Source organism: Salmo trutta, chromosome 16, assembly GCF_901001165.1.
Source record: "Salmo trutta chromosome 16, fSalTru1.1, whole genome shotgun sequence".
Taxonomy (NCBI): domain Eukaryota; kingdom Metazoa; phylum Chordata; class Actinopteri; order Salmoniformes; family Salmonidae; genus Salmo; species Salmo trutta.
In genome coordinates, this window is record NC_042972.1 from 9,529,968 (window position 1) to 9,549,716 (window position 19,749).

The window sequence follows — 19,749 nt, forward strand, 5'->3', positions numbered from 1 at the left end:
ATACAGATGTCCTCATCCTCATCCCTTCCTGTGTTATCCCACACCATACAGAGAGGTCCTCATCCCTTCCTGTGTTATCCCACACCATACAGAGAGATCCTCATCCCTTCCTGTGTTATCCCACACCATACAGAGAGATCCTCATCCTCATCCCTTCCTGTGTTATCCCACACCATACAGAGAGATCCTCATCCCTTCCTGTGTTATCCCACACCATACAGAGAGATCCTCATCCTCATCCCTTCCTGTGTTATCCCACACCATACAGAGAGATCCTCATCCTCATCCCTTCCTGTGTTATCCCACACCATACAGAGAGGTCCTCATCCCTTCCTGTGTTATCCCACACCATACAGAGAGATCCTCATCCCTTCCTGTGTTATCCCACACCATACAGAGAGGTCCTCATCCCTTCCTGTGTTATCCCACACCATACAGAGAGATCCTCATCCTCATTCCTTCCTGTGTTATCCCACACCATACAGAGAGATCCTCATCCTCATTCCTTCCTGTGTTATCCCACACCATACAGAGAGATCCTCATCCTCATCCCTTCCTGTGTTATCCCACACCATACAGAGAGGTCCTTATCCCTAAAACTCAGGTCCCAAGAAACAGCAACAGCTGGCACAATAAAAATACAGTACAATACATAACCTGTTACAATACAGTTAACAATACAATCTGCAACAAGGGACTAACCATCAACCTATATGTGTGTTTGTATTTGTATTTATTATGGATGCCCATTAGTTCCTGCCAAAGCAGCTACTCCTTCCTGGGGTCCAGCAAAATTAAGGCAGTTTAATACAATTTTAAAAACATTACAATGCATTCATAGATTTCACAACACACTGTGTGCCCTCAGGCCCCTACTCCACCACATATCTACAGTACTAAATCCATGTGTATGTATATTGCGTATGTTATCGTGTGTGTATGCATGTGTCTGTGCGAATGTTTGTGTTGCTTCACAGTCCTCGCTGTTCCATAAGGTGTTTTTTAATCTGTTTTTTAAATCTAATTTTACTGCTTGCGTCAGTTACTTGATGTGGAATAGAGTTCCATGAAGTCATGGCTCTATGTAGTACTGTGCGCCTCCCATAGTCTGTTCTGGACTTGGGGACTGTGAAGAGACCTGTTGTGGCATGTCTTGTGGGGTATGCATGGGTGTCCGAGCTGTGTGCCAGTAGTTTAGACAGACAGCTTGGTGCATTCAACTTGTCAATACCTCTCATAAATAAAAGTAGTGATGAAGTCAATCTCTCCTCCACTTTCAGCCAGGAGAGATTGACATGCATATTATTAATATTAGCTCTCTGTGTATGTCCACGGGACAGGTGTGCTGCCCTGTTCTGAGCCAATTCCACATTTCCTAAGTCCTTTTTTGTGGCACCTGACCACACGACTGAACAGTAGTCCAGGTGCGACAAAACTCGGGCCTGTAGGACCTGCCTTGATAGTTGATAAGAAGGCAGAGCATCGCTTTATTATAGACAGACTTCTCCTCATTTTAGTTACTACTGCATCAATATGTTTTGACCATGACAGTTTACAATCTAGGGTTACTCCAAGCAGTTTAGTCATCTCAACTAGCTCAATTTCCACATTATTTACTACAATAATTAGTTGAGGTTTAGGGTTTAGTGAGTGTTTTGTTCCAAATACAAAGCTTTTAGTTTTAGAAATATTTCGGGCTAACTTGCCACCCACTCTGAAACTAACTGCAGCTCTTTGTTGTGTGTTGCAGTCATCATTGTAGAAGCTGACATATATAGTGTTGAGTGATCCGCATACATAGAAACTCTGGCTTTACTCAAACTTTACTTTACGTATGTCGTTAGTAAAAATTGAAAAAAGCAAGGGCCCTAAACAGCTACCATGGGGAATTCCTAATATTAACAGGATTATATTTTAGAGGCTTCCATTAAAGAACACCCTCTGTGTTCTGTTAGACAAGTAACTCTTTATCCACATTATAGCAGGGGGTATAAAGCCATAACACATACCTTTTTCCAGCAGCAGACTATGATCGATAATGTCAAAAGATGCACTGAAGTCTAACAAGACAGCCCCCACAATCATTTTATCATGAATTTCTCTCAGCCAATCATCAGTCATTAGTGTAAGTGCTGTGCTTGTTGAATATCCTTCCCTATAAGCATTCTGAAAGTCTCTTGTCAATTTGTTTACTGTGAAATAGCATTGTATCTGGCCAAACACAATTTTTTACAGAAGTTTACTAAGGGTTGGTAACAGGCTGATTGGTCTGCTATTTGAGCCAGTGAAGGGGGCTTTACTATTCTTGGGTAGCGGAATGACTTTAGCTTCCCTCCAGGCCTGAGGGCACACACTTTCTAGTAGGCTTAAATTGAAGATGTGGCAAATAGGAGTGGCAATATCATCTGCTATTATCCTTAGTAATTGTCCATCCGGATTGTTAGACCCAGGTGGCTTGTCATTGTTGATAGACAACAATAATATTTTCACCTCTTCCACACTGACTTTACGGAATTCAAAAGTACAATTCTTGTCTTTCATAATTTGGTCTGATATACAGTGAGGAAAAAAAGTATTTGATCCCCTGCTGATTTTGTACATTTGCCCACTGACAAAGAAATGATCAGTCTATAATTTTAATGGTAGGTTTATTTGAACAGTGAGACAGAATAACAACAACAAAAAGTCCAGAAAAATGCATGTCAAAAATGTTATAAAATGATTTGCATTTTAATGAGGGAAATAAGTATTTGACCCCTCTGCAAAACATGACTTAGTACTTGGTGGCAATACCCTTGTTGGCAATCACAGAGGTCAGACGTTTCTTGTAGTTGGCCACCAGGTTTGCACACATCTCAGGAGGGATTTTGTCCCACTCCTCTTTGCAGATCTTCTCCAAGTCATTAAGGTTTCGAGGCTGACGTTTGGCAACTCCAACCTTCAGCTCCCTCCACAGATTTTCTATGGAATTAAGGTCTGGAGACTGGCTAGGCCACTCCATGACCTTAATGTGCTTCTTCTTGAGCCACTCCTTTGTTGCCTTGGCCGTGTGTTTTGGGTCATTGTCATGCTGGAATACCCATCCACGACCCATTTTCAATGCCCTGGCTGAGGGAAGGAGGTTCTCACCCAAGATTTGACAGTACATGGCCCCGTCCATCGTCCCTTTGATGCGGTGGAGTTGTCCTGTCCCCTTAGTAGATAAACACCCCCAAACCATAATGTTTCCACCTCCATGTTTGATGGTGGGGATTGTGTTCTTGGGGTCATAGGCAGCATTCATCCTCCTCCAAACACGGCGAGTTGAGTTGATGCCAAAGAGCTCCATTTTGGTCTCATCTGACCACAACACTTTCCCCCAGTTGTCCTCTGAATCATTCAGATGTTCATTGGTAAATTTCAGACGGGCATGGATATGTGCTTTCTTGAGCAGGGGGACCTTGCGGGCGCTGCAGGATTTCAGTCCTTCACGGCGTAGTGTGTTACCAATTGTTTTCTTGGTGACTATGGTCCCAGCTACCTTGAGATCATTGACAAGATCCTCCCGTGTAGTTCTGGGCTGATTCCTCACCGTTCTCATGATCATTGCAACTCCACGAGGTGAGATCTTGCATGGAGCCCCAGGCCAAGGGAGATTGACAGTTCTTTTGTGTTTCTTCCATTTGCGAATAATCACACCAACTGTTGTCACCTTCTCACCAAGCTGCTTGGCGATGGTCTTGTAGCCCATTCCAGCCTTGTGTAGGTCTACAATCTTGTCCCTGACATCCTTGGAGAGCTCTTTGGTCTTGACCATGGTGGAGAGTTTGGAATCTGATTGATTGATTGCTTCTGTGGACAGGTGTCTTTTATACAGGTAACAAGCTGAGATTAGGAGCACTCCCTTTAAGAGTGTGCTCCTAATCTCAGCTCGTTACCTGTATAAAAGACACCTGGGAGCCAGAAATCTTTCTGATTGAGAGGGGGTCAAATACTTATTTCCCTCATTAAAATGCAAATCAATTTATAACTTTTTAACATGCTTTTTTCTGGATTTTTTGTTGTTATTCTGTTTCTCACTGTTCAAATACACCTACCATTAAAATTCTAGACTGATCATTTCTTTGTCAGTGGGCAAACGTACAAAATCAGCAGGGGATCAAATACTTTTTTCCCTCACTGTACTTGGATGTGTAGTGTCAGCATTTGTTGCTGGCATGTCATCCCTAAGTTTGCTTATCTTGCCAATGAAAAAGTAATTCAAGTAGTTTGCAATGTCAGTGGGCTTTGTGATGAATGAGCCATCTGATTCAATGAATGAAGGAGCCGAGTTGACTTTTCCCCCAAATGTCATTTAAGGTGCCCCAAAGCTTTTTACTATCATTCTTTATTTCATTTATCGTGGTTTCAGAGTGTGGTTTATTTTTTATCTTTATTTAGTTTAGTCACATGATTTCTTAATTTGCAGAACGTTTGCCAGTCAGTTGGGCAGCCAGACCTAATTGTCATACCATTTGCCTCATCCCTCTCAACCATACAATTTTTCAATTCCTCATCAATCCAAGGGGATTTAACAGTTTTTACAGTCATTTTCTTAATGGGTGCGTGCTTATTAGTAACTGGAATAAGTCGTTTTATAAATGTGTCAAGTGCAGCATCTGGTTGCTCCTCATTACACACCACAGACCAGCAAATATTTTTTACATCAACATATGAATCACCACAAAACTTCTGTATGACCTCGTATACACAATATTGTTGTTGGTGGTGATGTGACAGAGAATATGATGAATACGAGCTGCAACAAGGGACTAACCATCTACCCACATGTGTGTTGGTGGTGATGTGACTGATTGTGATGATCCAGCCTTCAACACAGTTAGGGTAACTACTTATCAGCTACATGATACTGACTTCATGTATATACTGTTCTGCTCACTCTGACCGAGAGAGTGTAATGTTGTGAGGGTAATGTTTACTGTTCATTTCTGATTGTTTATTTCACTTTTGTTTATTATCTTTTCACTTGCTTTGGCAATGTAAACATATGTTTCCCATTCCAATAAAGCCCTTTGAATTGAAATGATTTGAAATGATTTGAAATGAATTGAATTGAATTTGAGAGAAAAAGAAGGGTGAAAAAGAGAGTGAGATGTTTTTGGCTCATTAAGGTCTTTGCAATTAACAGCATATTGACATGCTAATTCCCCCTGGATGGTGAGCTGCCAGCTGGAAACCATAGCACAGCAGATGGTACACATACACATGCACCCACACGCACAAGCACACACACACACATGCACAGCACACACCCATATACAAACACAACCACAGCAGAAGACTGATCAGCAGCATATGAATGGACAGGATCAAGGGGGCAGTGGTGGGGACAGAGAGAGAGAGAGGGTTAAGAGAGAGAGAAAGAGAGAGAAAAGGGACATGTCTGTCAGGGTAATCTAGTAGGGTCACAGGACTACAGGGCAGCAGGACTACAGGGCAGCAGGACTACAGGGCAGCAGGACTACAGGACTATAGGGCAGCAGGACTACAGGACTACAGGGCAGCAGGACTACAGGACTATAGGGCAGCAGGACTACAGGACTACAGGGCAGCAGGACTACAGGGCTGAAGGACTACAGGGCAGCAGGACTACAGGGCTGAAGGACTACAGGACTACAGGGCAGCAGGACTACAGGGCAGCAGGACAACAGGGCAGCAGGACTACAGGGCAGCAAGACTACAGGACTATAGGGCAGCAGGACTACAGGGCAGCAGGACTACAGGACTACAGGACAGCAAGACTACAGGACTACAGGGCAGCAGGACTACAGGGCAGCAGGACTACAGGACTATAGGGCAGCAGGACTACAGGACTACAGGACTAATGGGCAGCAGGACTACAGGACTATAGGGCAGCAGGACTACAGGACTACAGGGCAGCCGGACTACAGGGCATCAGGACTACAGGACTACAGCACAGGTCTTTGTTATATGGCTGAAAAGGTTGGATAAGTGGTTTACCCATATATCTCCATTTTGAATAGATACAGTTGTAGTCGGAAGTTTACATACACCTTAGCCAACTACATTTAAACTCAGTTCTTCACAATTCCTGATACTTAATCCAAGTAAAAATTCCCTGTCTTAGGTCAGTTAGGATCATCACTTTATTTTAAGAATGTGAAATGTCAGAATAATAGTAGAGAGAATGATTTATTTCAGCGTTTATTTCTTTCATCACATTCCCAGTGGTTCAGAAGTTACATACACTCAATTAGTATTTGGTAGCATTGCCTTTAAATTGTTTAACTTGGGTCAAACGTTTCAGGTAGCCTTCCACAAGCTTCCCACAATACGTTGGGTGAATTTTGGCCCATTCCTCCTGACAGAGCTGGTGTAACTGAGTCAGGTTTGTAGGCCTCCTTGCTCACACCCTTTTTCAGTTCTGCCCACAAATTTTCTATGGAATTGAGGTCAGGGGTTTGTGATGGCCACTCCAATACCTTGACTTTGTTGTCCTTAAGCCATTTTACCACAACTTTGAAAGTATGCTTGGGGTCATTGTCCATTTGGAAGACCCATTTGCGACCAAGCTTTAATTTCCTGACTGATGTCTTGTGACGTTGCTTCAATATATCCACATAATTTTCCTCTCTCAATGATGCCATCTATGTTGTGAAGTGCACCAGTCCCTCCTGCAGCAAAGCACCCCCACAACATGATGCTGCCACCCCCGTGCTTCATGTTTGGGATGGTGTTCTTCGGCTTGCAAGCCTCCCCCTTTTTCCTCCAAACATAACAATGGTCATTACGGCCAAACAGTTCTATTTTTGTTTCATCAGACCAGAGGACAATTCTCCAAAAAGTACGATCTTTGTCCCCATGTGCAGTTGCAAACCGTAGTCTGGCTTTTTTATGGCGGTTTTTGGAGCAGTGGCTTCCTCCTTGCTGAGCCGCCTTTCAGGTTATGTTGATACAGGACTCGTTTTACTATGGATATAGATACTTTTATACCTGTTTCCTCCAGCTTCTTCACAAGGTCCTTTGCTGTTGTTCTGGGATTGATTTGCACTTTTCGCACCAAAGTACGTTCATCTTTAGGAGACAGAAGGCTTCTCCTTCATGAGCGGTATGACGGCTGCGTGGTCCCATGGTGTTTATACTTGCGCACTATTGTTTGTACAGATGAACGTGGTACCTTCAGGCATTTGGAAATTGCTCCCAAGGATGAACCAGACTTGTGGAGGTCAACCATTTTTTATCTGCGGTTTTGGCTGATTTCTTTTGATTTCCCCATGATGTCAAGCAAAGAGCCACTGAGTTTGAAGGTAGGCCTTGAAATACATCTACAGGTACACCTCCAATTGACTGAAATTATGTCAATTAGCCTATCAGAAGCTTCTAAAGCCATGACATCATTTTCTGGAATTTTCCAAGCTGTTTAAAGGCACAGTCAAATCAAATCAAATCAAATGTATTTGTCACATACACATGGTTAGCAGGTGTTAATGCGAGTGTAGCGAAATGCTTGTGCTTCTAGTTCCGACCATGCAGTAATATCTAATATAACCTAACAATTCCACAATAACTACCTTGTACACACAAGTGTAAAGGAATGAATACGAATATGTACATACAAATATATATATGAGTGATGGCCGAACGGCATAGGCAGGATGCAGTAGATGGTATAGAGTACAGTATATACATATGAGATGAGTAATGTAGGGTATGAAAACATATAAAGCAGCATTGTTTAAGGTGGCTAGTGATACATTACATCAGGATGGCAAGATGCAGTAGATGGTATAGAGTACAGAGTACAGTATATATATATGAGATGAGTAATGTAGGGTATGAAAACATTATATAAAGTGGCATTGTTTAAAGTGGCTAGTGATACATCTAATTACATCAAGATGGCAAGATACAGTAGATGGTATGGCGTACAGTATATACATATGAGATGAATAATGTATGTTATATAAACATTATCTAATATAAATAATATCAAGTGGCAAGTGTTAAATTGATTACATCAATTTTCCCATTATTAAAGTGGCTTGAGATTTGAGTCAGTATGTTGGCAGCAGCCACTCAATGTTAGTGATGGCTGTTTAACAGTCTGATGGCCTTGAGATAGAAACTGTTTTTCAGTCTCTCGGTTCCAGCTTTGATGCACCTGTACTGACCTCACCTTCTGGATGTTAGCGGGGTGAACATGCAGTGGCTCGGGTGGTTGCTGTCCTTGATGATCTTTTTGGCCTTCCTGTGACATCGGGTGGTGTAGGTGTCCTGGAGGGCAGGTAGTTTGCACCCGGTGATGCGTTGTGCAGACCTCACTACCCTCTGGAGAGCCTTCCGGTTATGAGTGGAGCAGCTGCCGTACCAGGCGGTGATACAGCCCGACAGGATGCTCTCGATTGTGCATCTGTAAAAGTTTGTGAGTGTTTTTGGTGACAAGCCGAATTTCTTCAGCCTCCTGAGGTTGAAGAGGTGCTGCTGTGCCTTCTTCACCATGCTGTCTGTGTGGGTGGACCATTTCAGTTTGTCCGTGATGTGTACGCCGAGGAACTTAAAACTCTCCACCCTCTCCACTACTGTCCCGAGAATGTAGATAGGGGGCTGCTCCCTCTGCTGTTTCCTGAAGTCCACGATCATGTCTTTTGTTTTGTTGACATTGAGTGCGAGGCTATTTTCCTGACACCACACTGCGAATGCCCTCACCTCCTCCCTGTAGGTCGTCTCGTCGTTGTTGGTAATCAAACTTGATGATTGAGTTGGATGCGTGCATGGCCACACAGTCGTGGGTGAACAGGGAGTACAGAAGGGGGCTGAGAACGCACCCTTGTGGGGACCCAGTGTTGAGGATCAGCGGGGTGGAGATGTTGTTACCTACCCTCACCACCTGGGGGCGGCCCGTCAGGAAGTCCAGGACCCAGTTGCACAGGGCGGGGTCGAGACCCAGGGTCTTGAGCTTAATGATGAGTTTGGAGGGTACTATGGTGTTAAATGCTGAGCTGTAATCGATGAACAGCATTCTTACATAGGTATTCCTCTTGTCCAGATGGGTTAGGGCAGTGTGCAGTGTGATGGCAATTGCGTCGTCTGTGGACCTATTGGGGCGTTAAGCAAATTGAAGTGGGTCTAGGGTGTCAGGTAGGGTGGAGGTGATATGGTCCTTGACTAGTCTCTCAAAGCACTTCATGATGACGGAAGTGAGTGTTACAGGGCGGTAGTCATTTAGCTCAGTTACCTTAGCTTTCTTGGGAACAGGAACAATGGTGGCCCTCTTGAAGCATGTGGGGACAGCAGACTGGGATAAGGATTGATTGAATATGTCTGTAAACACACCAGCCAGCTGGTCTGCGCATGCTCTGAGGACGCGGTCTGGGCCTGCAGCCTTGCGAGGGTTAACATGTTTAAATGTTTTACTCACATTGGCTGCAGTGAAGGAGAGCCCGGTTTTGGTAGCGGGCCGTGTCAGTGGCACTGTATTGTCCTCAAAGCGAGCAAAAAAGTTGTTTAGTCTGTCTGGGAGCAAGGCATCTGTAATGCTGTTCCTTCTTTTTTCTTAGTGTATTTCTGTATTGTTTCACCATAGTGAAGGAGTAAGCTAGGATTTTCTAGTTCTCTGTTCTCTGTGTTTTTGTTTGGATAGGTTTCTCAATTTCTTTCTTAGGTTTTGCATTATTCATCAAACCATTTCTCATTGTTGTTAGTTTTCTTAGGTAGCTGATAGGTCAAATACACTACATGACCAAAAGTGTGTGGACACCTGCTTGTCGAACATCTCATTCCAAAATCATGGGCATTAATATGGAGTTGGTCCCACCCTTTGCTGCTATAACAGCCTCCACTCTTCTGAGAAGGCTTTCCACTAAATGTTGGAACATTGCTGTGGGGACTTACTTCCACTCAACCACTAGAGCATTACTGAGGTCGGGCAGAGATGTTTGGCGATTAGGCCTGGCTCGCAGTCGGCGTTTCCTGATTCATCCAAAAGGTGTTCGATGGGGTTGAGGTCAGGGCTCTGTGCAGGCCATTCAAGTTCTTCCACACCAATCTCGACAAATCATTTCTCTATGGACCTCACTTTGTGCACGGGGGCATTGTCATGCTGAAACAGGAAAGAGCCTTCACCAAACTGTTCCCACAGAGTTGGAAGCACAGAATTGTCTAGAACAGTGGTTCTCAATCCTGGTCCTGGGGACCCAAAGTGGGTGCACATTTTTGTTTTTGATCTAGCACTACACACCTGATTCAAATGATCAACATCAAAAGGCTTTGATGATTTGAATCAGGTGTGTAGTGCTAGGGCAAAAACAAAAATGTGCATCCACTTTGGGTCCCCAGGACCAGGATTGAGAACCAGTGGTCTAGCATGTCATTGTATACTGTAGAGTTAAGATTGCCCTTCACTGGAACTAAGGGGCCTAGCCCAAACCATGAAAAACAGCCCCAGACCATTATTCCTCCTCCACCAAACATTACAGTTGCCACTATGCATTCGGGCAGGTGGCGTTCTCCTGGCATCTGCCAAACCCAGATTCGTCCGCCGGACAGCCAGATGTTGAAACGTGATTCATCACTCCAGCGAACGCGCTTCAGCACTTAGCGGCTCTGTTCTGTGAGTTTGTGTGGAGTGTTTGTCTATGGAGATTGCATGTCTGTGTGCTTGATGTTATACACCTGTCAGCAACGGGTGTGGCTGAAATAGAATCCACTAATTTGAAGGGGTGTCCACATACTTTTGTATAATGATCACACGTCCTACTGCTAAGTTTAAACCTTCACTATTGCAGGAAAACATTTTGTCCAGGAAGTTGTCTAATTTGTTGTTGGCCAATAGTTTTCTGGTAGGTGTCTACACCACCTTCCTTCCATTTAAAGCATTTGTTAATAGTATGCAGTTTGTTGGGCTTCGATGACTCATGGTTGATTATTACTCTGTTCAAGTTGATTGTGATTTTGCTGGGATCTGATAGTGACGTCAGTAGGCTGACTGTGAACGCTCTGAGAGACTCTGGGTTGAGGTCGGTGATAAAGTAGTCTACAGTACTACTGCCAAGAGATGAGCTATGAGTGTACCTACTGTAGGAGTCCCCTCAAAGCCTACCATTGACTATGTACATACCCAGCGTGCAACAGAGCTGCAGGAGTTGTGACCCGTTTTTGTTGGTTTTGTTGTCATAATTGTGTCTGGATGGGCATATGGGGGAGGGAATGCTGTCACCTCCAGGTAGGTGTTTGTTCCCCTGTGTGCTGAGGGTGTCAGGTTCTTGTCCGGTTCTGGCATTTAGGTCGCCACAGACTAGTACATGTCCCTGGGCCTGGAAATCTCCCCCTCTAGGATGGAGAAGCTGTCATCGTTAAAGTATGGGGATTCTATTTGGGGAATATAGGTAGCAGACATGAGGACATTTTTCTCTGTTGAGATCATTTCCTTTTGAATTTGTAGCCAGATGTAACGTGTTCCTGTTTTGATTAATTTAATAGAGTGAGTTAGATCTTCTCTATACCAAATTAACATACCTCCTGAGGCCCTTCCCTCTCTCTGTCTCTCTCTGACTGAAAAGCTCACGACAAGTAAAGAGAAGATCAGACGGGCTTTTACAGGAGTCAGCCGAATGGTACGCAGCAGTTATCAAGCTGAATGGTTTTAAATGTGCCACTCCATGATATTGTCATGAACGCGATTCATCAAAGCTCCCAAAAGCAAACACCATGATGTTCTGCTCTCTGTAGATTTGGTTCTGTTCTGGGTTGCCAAGATTATGCTCTCTGATTCAAAATGTCTCCTACTGTTGCTACTATAAAAACAAGGCCTTTACACATCTTGTAAAATACAAGATCCTCTGTCCTACAAGTATTCTCATCTACAGAAAGAAAAACAAGAGGCTTGTATTAACAGAACCTAATCAGACACATTGTGAACTAGTGAAGTACTGTATAACAACTGTATACAGCAAGTATAAAGCTCAATCGAAAACCAGTTTTAATACTAAAGCTTAGGGTATGTTTGTATGTGTGTGTGTGTGTGTAGGTGTGTGTGCTGAACAAGCTCTCATCATCATCTTCACCTCATCATGGAGATGCTGTGATAAATCACTGAGACCGTGTCTCAATAGGATCTCTATTCCCCAGAGGGCTCTGGGCCCGGTTTCCCAAAAGCATCTTAAGGCTAAGTTTATCGTAAGAACCTTCGTAAGAGCATCTTTAAATTTACGAGATGTTTCCCAAACCCATCTTTATTAACGTTGCACTTGAAATGTCTCGTAATCTAACACCTGCCTCAGACCACTGGTAATCTAACGCCTGCCCTCAGACCACTGGTAATCTAACGCCTGGCCTCAGACCACTGGTAATCTAACGCCTCAGACCACTGGTAATCTAACGCCTGCCTCAGACCACTGGTAATCTAACGCCTGCCCTCAGACCACTGGTAATCTAACGCCTGCCTCAGACCACTGGTAATCTAACGCCTCAGACAACTGGTAATCTAACGCCTGCCTCAGACCACTGGTAATCTAACGCCTGCCCTCAGACCACTGGTAATCTAACGCCTGCCCTCAGACCACTGGTAATCTAACGCCTCAGACCACTGGTAATCTAATGCCTGCCTCAGACCACTGGTAATCTAACGCCTCAGACAACTGGTAATCTAACGCCTGCCTCAGACCACTGGTAATCTAACGCCTGCCTTCAGACCACTGGTAATCGAACGCCTGCCCTCAGACCACTGGTAATCTAACGCCTGCCTCAGACCACTGGTAATCTAACGCCTGCCCTCAGACCACTGGTAATCTAACGCCTGGCCTCAGACCACTGGTAATCTAACGCCTCAGACCACTGGTAATCTAACACCTCAGACCACTGGTAATCTAACGCCTCAGACCACTCGTAATCTAACGCCTCAGACCACTGGTAATCTAACGCCTCAGACCACTGGTAATCTAACGCCTGCCCTCAGACCACTGGTAATCTAACGCCTCAGACCACTGGTAATCTAACGCCTCAGACCACTGGTGATCTAACGCCTCAGACCACTGGTAATCTAACGCCTGCCTCAGACCACTGGTAATCTAACGCCTGCCCTCAGACCACTGGTAATCTAACGCCTGCCCTCAGACCACTGGTAATCTAACACCTGCCGCAGACCACTGGTAATCTAACACCTGCCCTCAGACCACTGGTAATCTAACGCCTGCCTCAGACCACTGGTAATCTAACGCCTCAGACCACTGGTAATCTAACGCCTCAGACCACTGGTAATCTAACGCCTGCCTCAGACCACTGGTAATCTAACGCCTGCCCTCAGACCACTGGTAATCTAACACCTGCCTCAGACCACTGGTAATCTAACGCCTGCCCTCAGACCACTGGTAATCTAACGCCTGCCTCAGACCACTGGTAATCTAATGCCTCAGACCACTGGTAAACTAACACCTGCCCTCAGACCACTGGTAATCTAACACCTGCCTTCAGACCACTGGTAATCTAACGCCTGCCCTCAGACCACTGGTAATCTAACGCCTGCCTCAGACCACTGGTAATCTAACGCCTCAGACCACTGGTAATCTAACGCCTCAGACCACTGGTAATCTAACGCCTGCACTCAGACCACTGGTAATCTAACGCCTCAGACCACTGGTAATCTAACGCCTCAGACCACTGGTAATCGAACGCCTGCCCTCAGACCACTGGTAATCTAACGCCTGCCTCAGACCACTGGTAATCTAACGTCTGCCCTCAGACCACTGGTAATCTAACGCCTGCCCTCAGACCACTGGTAATCTAACGCCTGGCCTCAGACCACTGGTAATCTAACACCTCAGACCACTCGTAATCTAACGCCTCAGACCACTGGTAATCTAACACCTCAGAACACTGGTAATCTAACGCCTCAGACCACTGGTAATCTAACGCCTGCCCTCAGACCACTGGTAATCTAACGCCTCAGACCACTGGTAATCTAACGCCTCAGACCACTGGAAATCTAACGCCTGCCTCAGACCACTGGTAATCTAACGCCTGGCCTCAGACAACTGGTAATCTAACACCTGCCTCAGACCACTGGTAATCTAACGCCTGCCCTCAGACCACTGGTAATCTAACGCCTGCCTCAGACCACTGGTAATCTAACGCCTCAGACCACTGGTAATCTAACACCTGCCCTCAGACCACTGGTAATCTAACGCCTGCAATCAGACCACTGGTAATCTAACGCTTGCCCTCAGTCCACTGGTAATCTAACACCTGCCTCAGACCACTGGTAATCTAACGCCTCAGCCCACTGGTAATCTAACGCCTCAGACCACTGGTAATCTAACGCCTGCCCTCAGACCACTGGTAATCTAACGCCTTGGACCACTGGTAATCTAACGCCTCAGACCACTGGTAAACTAACGCCTGCCCTAAGACCACTGGTAATCTAACGCCTGCCCTCAGACCACTGGTAATCTAACGCCTGCCCTCAGACCACTGTTAATCTAACGCCTGCCCTCAGACCACTGGTAATCTAACGCCTGCCTCAGACCACTGGTAATCTAACGCCTCAGACCACTGGTAATCTAACGCCTCAGACCACTGGTAATCTAACGCCTCAGACCACTGGTAATCTAACGCCTCAGACCACTGGTAATCTAACGCCTCAGACCACTGGTAATCTAATGCCTCAGACCACTGGTAATCTAACGCCTCAGACCACTGGTAATCTAACGCCTGCACTCAGACCACTGGTAATCTAACGCCTCAGACCACTGGTAATCTAACGCCTCAGACCACTGGTAATCGAACGCCTGACCTCAGACCACTGGTAATCTAACGCCTGCCTCAGACCACTGGTAATCTAACGCCTGCCCTCAGACCACTGGTAATCTAACGCCTGCCCTCAGACCACTGGTAATCTAACGCCTGGCCTCAGACCACTGGTAATCTAACGCCTGCCTCAGACCACTGGTAATCTAACGCCTCAGACCACTGGTAATCTAACACCTCAGACCACTGCTAATCTAACGCCTCAGACCACTCGTAATATAACGCCTCAGACCACTGGTAATCTAACACCTCAGAACACTGGTAATCTAACGCCTCAGACCACTGGTAATCTAACGCCTGCCCTCAGACCACTGGTAATCTAACGCCTCAGACCACTGGTAATCTAACGCCTCAGACCACTGGTAATCTAACGCCTCAGACCACTGGAAATCTAACGCCTGCCTCAGACCACTGGTAATCTAACGCCTGCCCTCAGACCACTGGTAATCTAACACCTGCCTCAGACCACTGGTAATCTATCGCCTGCCCTCAGACCACTGGTAATCTAACGCCTGCCTCAGACCACTGGTAATCTAACGCCTCAGACCACTGGTAATCTAACACCTGCCCTCAGACCACTGGTAATCTAACGCCTGCAATCAGACCACTGGTAATCTAACACCTGCCTCAGACCACTGGTAATCTAACGCCTCAGCCCACTGGTAATCTAACGCCTCAGACCACTGGTAATCGAACGCCTGCCCTCAGACCACTGGTAATCTAACGCCTGCCTCAGACCACTGGTAATCTAACGCCTGCCCTCAGACCACTGGTAATCTAACGCCTGCCCTCAGACCACTGGTAATCTAACGCCTGGCCTCAGACGACTGGTAATCTAACGCCTGCCTCAGACCACTGGTAATCTAACGCCTCAGACCACTGGTAATCGAACACCTCAGACCACTGGTAATTCGAACACCTCAGACCACTGGTAATTTAACGCCTCAGACCACTCGTAATCTAACGCCTCAGACCACTGGTAATCTAACGCCTCAGACCACTGGTAATCTAACGCCTCAGACCATTGGTAATCTAACGCCTCAGACCACTGGTAATCTAACGCCTCAGACCACTGGTAATCTAACGCCTCAGACCACTGGTAATCTAACACCTGCCTCAGACCACTGGTAATCTAACGCCTGCCCTCAGACCACTGGTAATCTAACGCCTGCCTCAGACAACTGGTAATCTAACGCCTCAGACCACTGGTAAACTAACACCTGCACTCAGACCACTGGTAATCTAACACCTGCCTTCAGACCACTGGTAATCTAACGCCTGCCCTCAGACCACTGGTAATCTAACGCCTGCCTCAGACCACTGGTAATCTAACGCCTCAGACCACTGGTAATCTAACGCCTCAGACCACTGGTAATCTAACGCCTGCCCTCAGACCACTGGTAATCTAACGCCTCAGACCACTGGTAATCTAACGCCTCAGACCACTGGTAATCGAACGCCTGCCCTCAGACCACTGGTAATCTAACGCCTGCCCTCAGACCACTGGTAATCTAACGCCTGCCCTCAGACCACTGGTAATCTAACGCCTCAGACCACTGGTAATCTAACGCCTGCCTCAGACCACTGGTAATCTAACGCCTGCCCTCAGACCACTGGTAATCTAACGCCTCAGACCACTGGTAATCTAACGCCTCAAACCACTGGTAATCGAACGTCTGCCCTCAGACCACTGGTAATCTAACGCCTGCCTCAGACCACTGGTAATCTAACGCCTGCCCTCAGACCACTGGTAATCTAACACCTGCCCTCAGACCACTGGTAATCTAACGCCTGGCCTCAGACCACTAGTAATCTAACGCCTGCCTCAGACCACTGGCAATCTAACGCCTCAGACCACTGGTAATCTAACACCTCAGACCACTGGTAATCTAACACCTCAGACCACTCGTAATCTAACGCCTCAGACCACTGGTAATCTAACGCCTCAGACCACTGGTAAGCTAACGCCTCAGACCACTGGTAATCTAACGCCTCAGACCACTGGTAATCTAATGCCTCAGACCACTGGTAATCTAACGCCTCAGACCACTGGTAATCTAACGCCTGCCTCAGACCACTGGTAATCTAACGCCTGCCCTCAGACCACTGGTAATCTAACACCTGCCTCAGACCACTGGTAATCTAACGCCTGCCCTCAGACCACTGGTAATCTAACGCCTGCCTCAGACCACTGGTAATCTAACGCCTCAGACCACTGGTAATCTAACACCTGCCCTCAGACCACTGGTAATCTAACACCTGCCCTCAGACCACTGGTAATCTAACGCCTGCCCTCAGACCACTGGTAATCTAACACCTGCCTCAGACCACTGGTAATCTAACGCCTCAGACCACTGGTAATCTAACGCCTGCCCTCAGACCACTGGTAATCTAACGCCTCAGACCACTGGTAATCTAACGCCTCAGACCACTGGTAAACTAAAGCCTGCCCTAAGACCACTGGTAATCTAACGCCTGCCCTCAGACCACTCGTAATCTAACCCCTGCCCTCAGACCACTGGTAATCTAACGCCTGCCCTCAGACCACTGGTAATCTAACACCTGCCTCAGACCACTGGTAATCTAACGCCTCAGACCACTGGTAATCTAACGCCTCAGACCACTGGTAATCTAACGCCTGCCCTCAGACCACTGGTAATCTAACGCCTCAGACAACTGGTAATCTAACGCCTCAGACCACTGGTAAACTAAAGCCTGCCCTAAGACCACTGGTAATCTAACGCCTGCCCTCAGACCACTTGTAATCTAACCCCTGCCCTCAGACCACTGGTAATCTAACGCCTGCCCTCAGACCACTGGTAATCTAACGCCTGCCTCAGACCACTGGTAATATAACGCCTCAGACCACTGGTAATCTAAAGCATCAGACCACTGGTAATCTAACGCCTCAGACCACTGGTAATCTAACGCCTCAAACCACTGGTAATCTAACGCCTCAGACCACTGGTAATCTAACGCCTCAGACCACTGGTAATCTAACGCCTCAGACCACTGGTATCTAACGCCTCAGACCACTGGTAATCTAACGCCTGCCCTCAGACCACTGGTAATCTAACGCCTGCCTCAGACCACTGGTAATCTAACGCCTGCCCTCAGACCACTGGTAATCTAACGCCTGCCCTCAGACCACTGGTAATCTAACGCCTGGCCTCAGACCACTGGTAATCTAACGCCTGGCCTCAGACCACTGGTAATCTAACGCCTCAGACCACTGGTAATCTAACGCCTCAGACCACTGGTAACCTAACGCCTCAGACCACTGGTAATCTAACGCCTGCCTCAGACCACTGGTAATCTAACGCCTCAGACCACTGGTAATCTAACGCCTGCCCTCAAACCACTGGTAATCTAACGCCTGCCCTCAGACCACTGGTAATCTAACGCCTGCCCTCAGACCACTGGTAATCTAACATCTGCCTCAGACCACTGGTAATCTAACGCCTGCCTCAGACCACTGGTAATCTAACACCTCAGACCACTGGTAATCTAACACCTGCCTCAGACCACTGGTAATCTAACGCCTGGCCTCAGACCACTGGTAATCTAACGCCTGGCCTCAGACCACTGGTAATCTAACGCCTCAGACCACTGGTAATCTAACGCCTCAGACCACTGGTAAACTAACGCCTGCCCTAAGACCAATGGTAATCTAACGCCTGCCCTCAGACCACTGGTAATCTAACACCTGCCCTCAGACCACTGGTAATCTAACGCCTGCCCTCAGACCACTGGTAATCTAATGCCTCAGACCACTGGTAATCTAACGCCTCAGACCACTGGTAAACTAAAGCCTGCCCTAAGACCACTGGTAATCTAACGCCTGCCCTCAGACCACTCGTAATCTAACCCCTGCCCTCAGACCACTGGTAATCTAAAGCCTGCCCTCAGACCACTGGTAATCTAACACCTGCCTCAGACCACTGGTAATCTAACGCCTCAGACCACTGGTAATCTAACGCCTCAGACCACTGGTAATCTAACGCCTGCCCTCAGACCACTGGTAATCTAACGCCTCAGACCACTGGTAATCTAACGCCTCAGACCACTGGTAAACTAAAGCCTGCCCTAAGACCACTGGTAATCTAACGCCTGCCCTCAGACCACTCGTAATCTAACCCCTGCCCTCAGACCACTGGTAATCTAACGCCTGCCCTCAGACCACTGGTAATCTAACGCCTGCCTCAGACCACTGGTAATCTAACGCCTCAGACCACTGGTAATCTAAAGCATCAGACCACTGGTAATCTAACGCCTCAGACCACTGGTAATCTAACGCCTCAGACCACTGGTAATCTAACGCCTCAGACCACTGGTAATCTAACGCCTCAGACCACTGGTAATCTAACGCCTCAGACCACTGGTAATCTAACGCCTGCCCTCAGACCACTGGTAATCTAACGCCTGCCTCAGACCACTGGTAATCTAACGCCTGCCCTCAGACCACTGGTAATCTAACGCCTGCCCTCAGACCACTGGTAATCTAACGCCTGGCCTCAGACCACTGGTAATCTAACGCCTGGCCTCAGACCACTGGTAATCTAACGCCTCAGACCACTGGTAATCTAACGCCTCAGACCACTGGTAATCTAACGCCTCAGACCACTGGTAATCTAACGCCTGCCTCAGACCACTGGTAATCTAACGCCTCAGACCACTGGTAATCTAACGCCTGCCCTCAAACCACTGGTAATCTAACGCCTGCCCTCAGACCACTGGTAATCTAACGCCTGCCCTCAGACCACTGGAAATCTAACACCTGCCTCAGACCACTGGTAATCTAATGCCTGCCTCAGACCACTGGTAATCTAACACCTCAGACCACTGGTAATCTAACACCTGCCTCAGACCACTGGTAATCTAACGCCTGGCCTCAGACCACTGGTAATCTAACGCCTGGCCTCAGACCACTGGTAATCTAACGCCTCAGAC

At 46.8% G+C, this 19,749-nt stretch overlaps 1 protein-coding gene across 1 annotated transcript in view; it reads right to left on the reverse strand.

Annotated features, from left to right (window-relative positions):
* LOC115150052 (acid-sensing ion channel 1) overlaps window positions 1–19,749 on the reverse strand; it is a 358,958-nt gene that overhangs the window by 121,837 nt on the left and 217,372 nt on the right. The window lies entirely within an intron of this gene.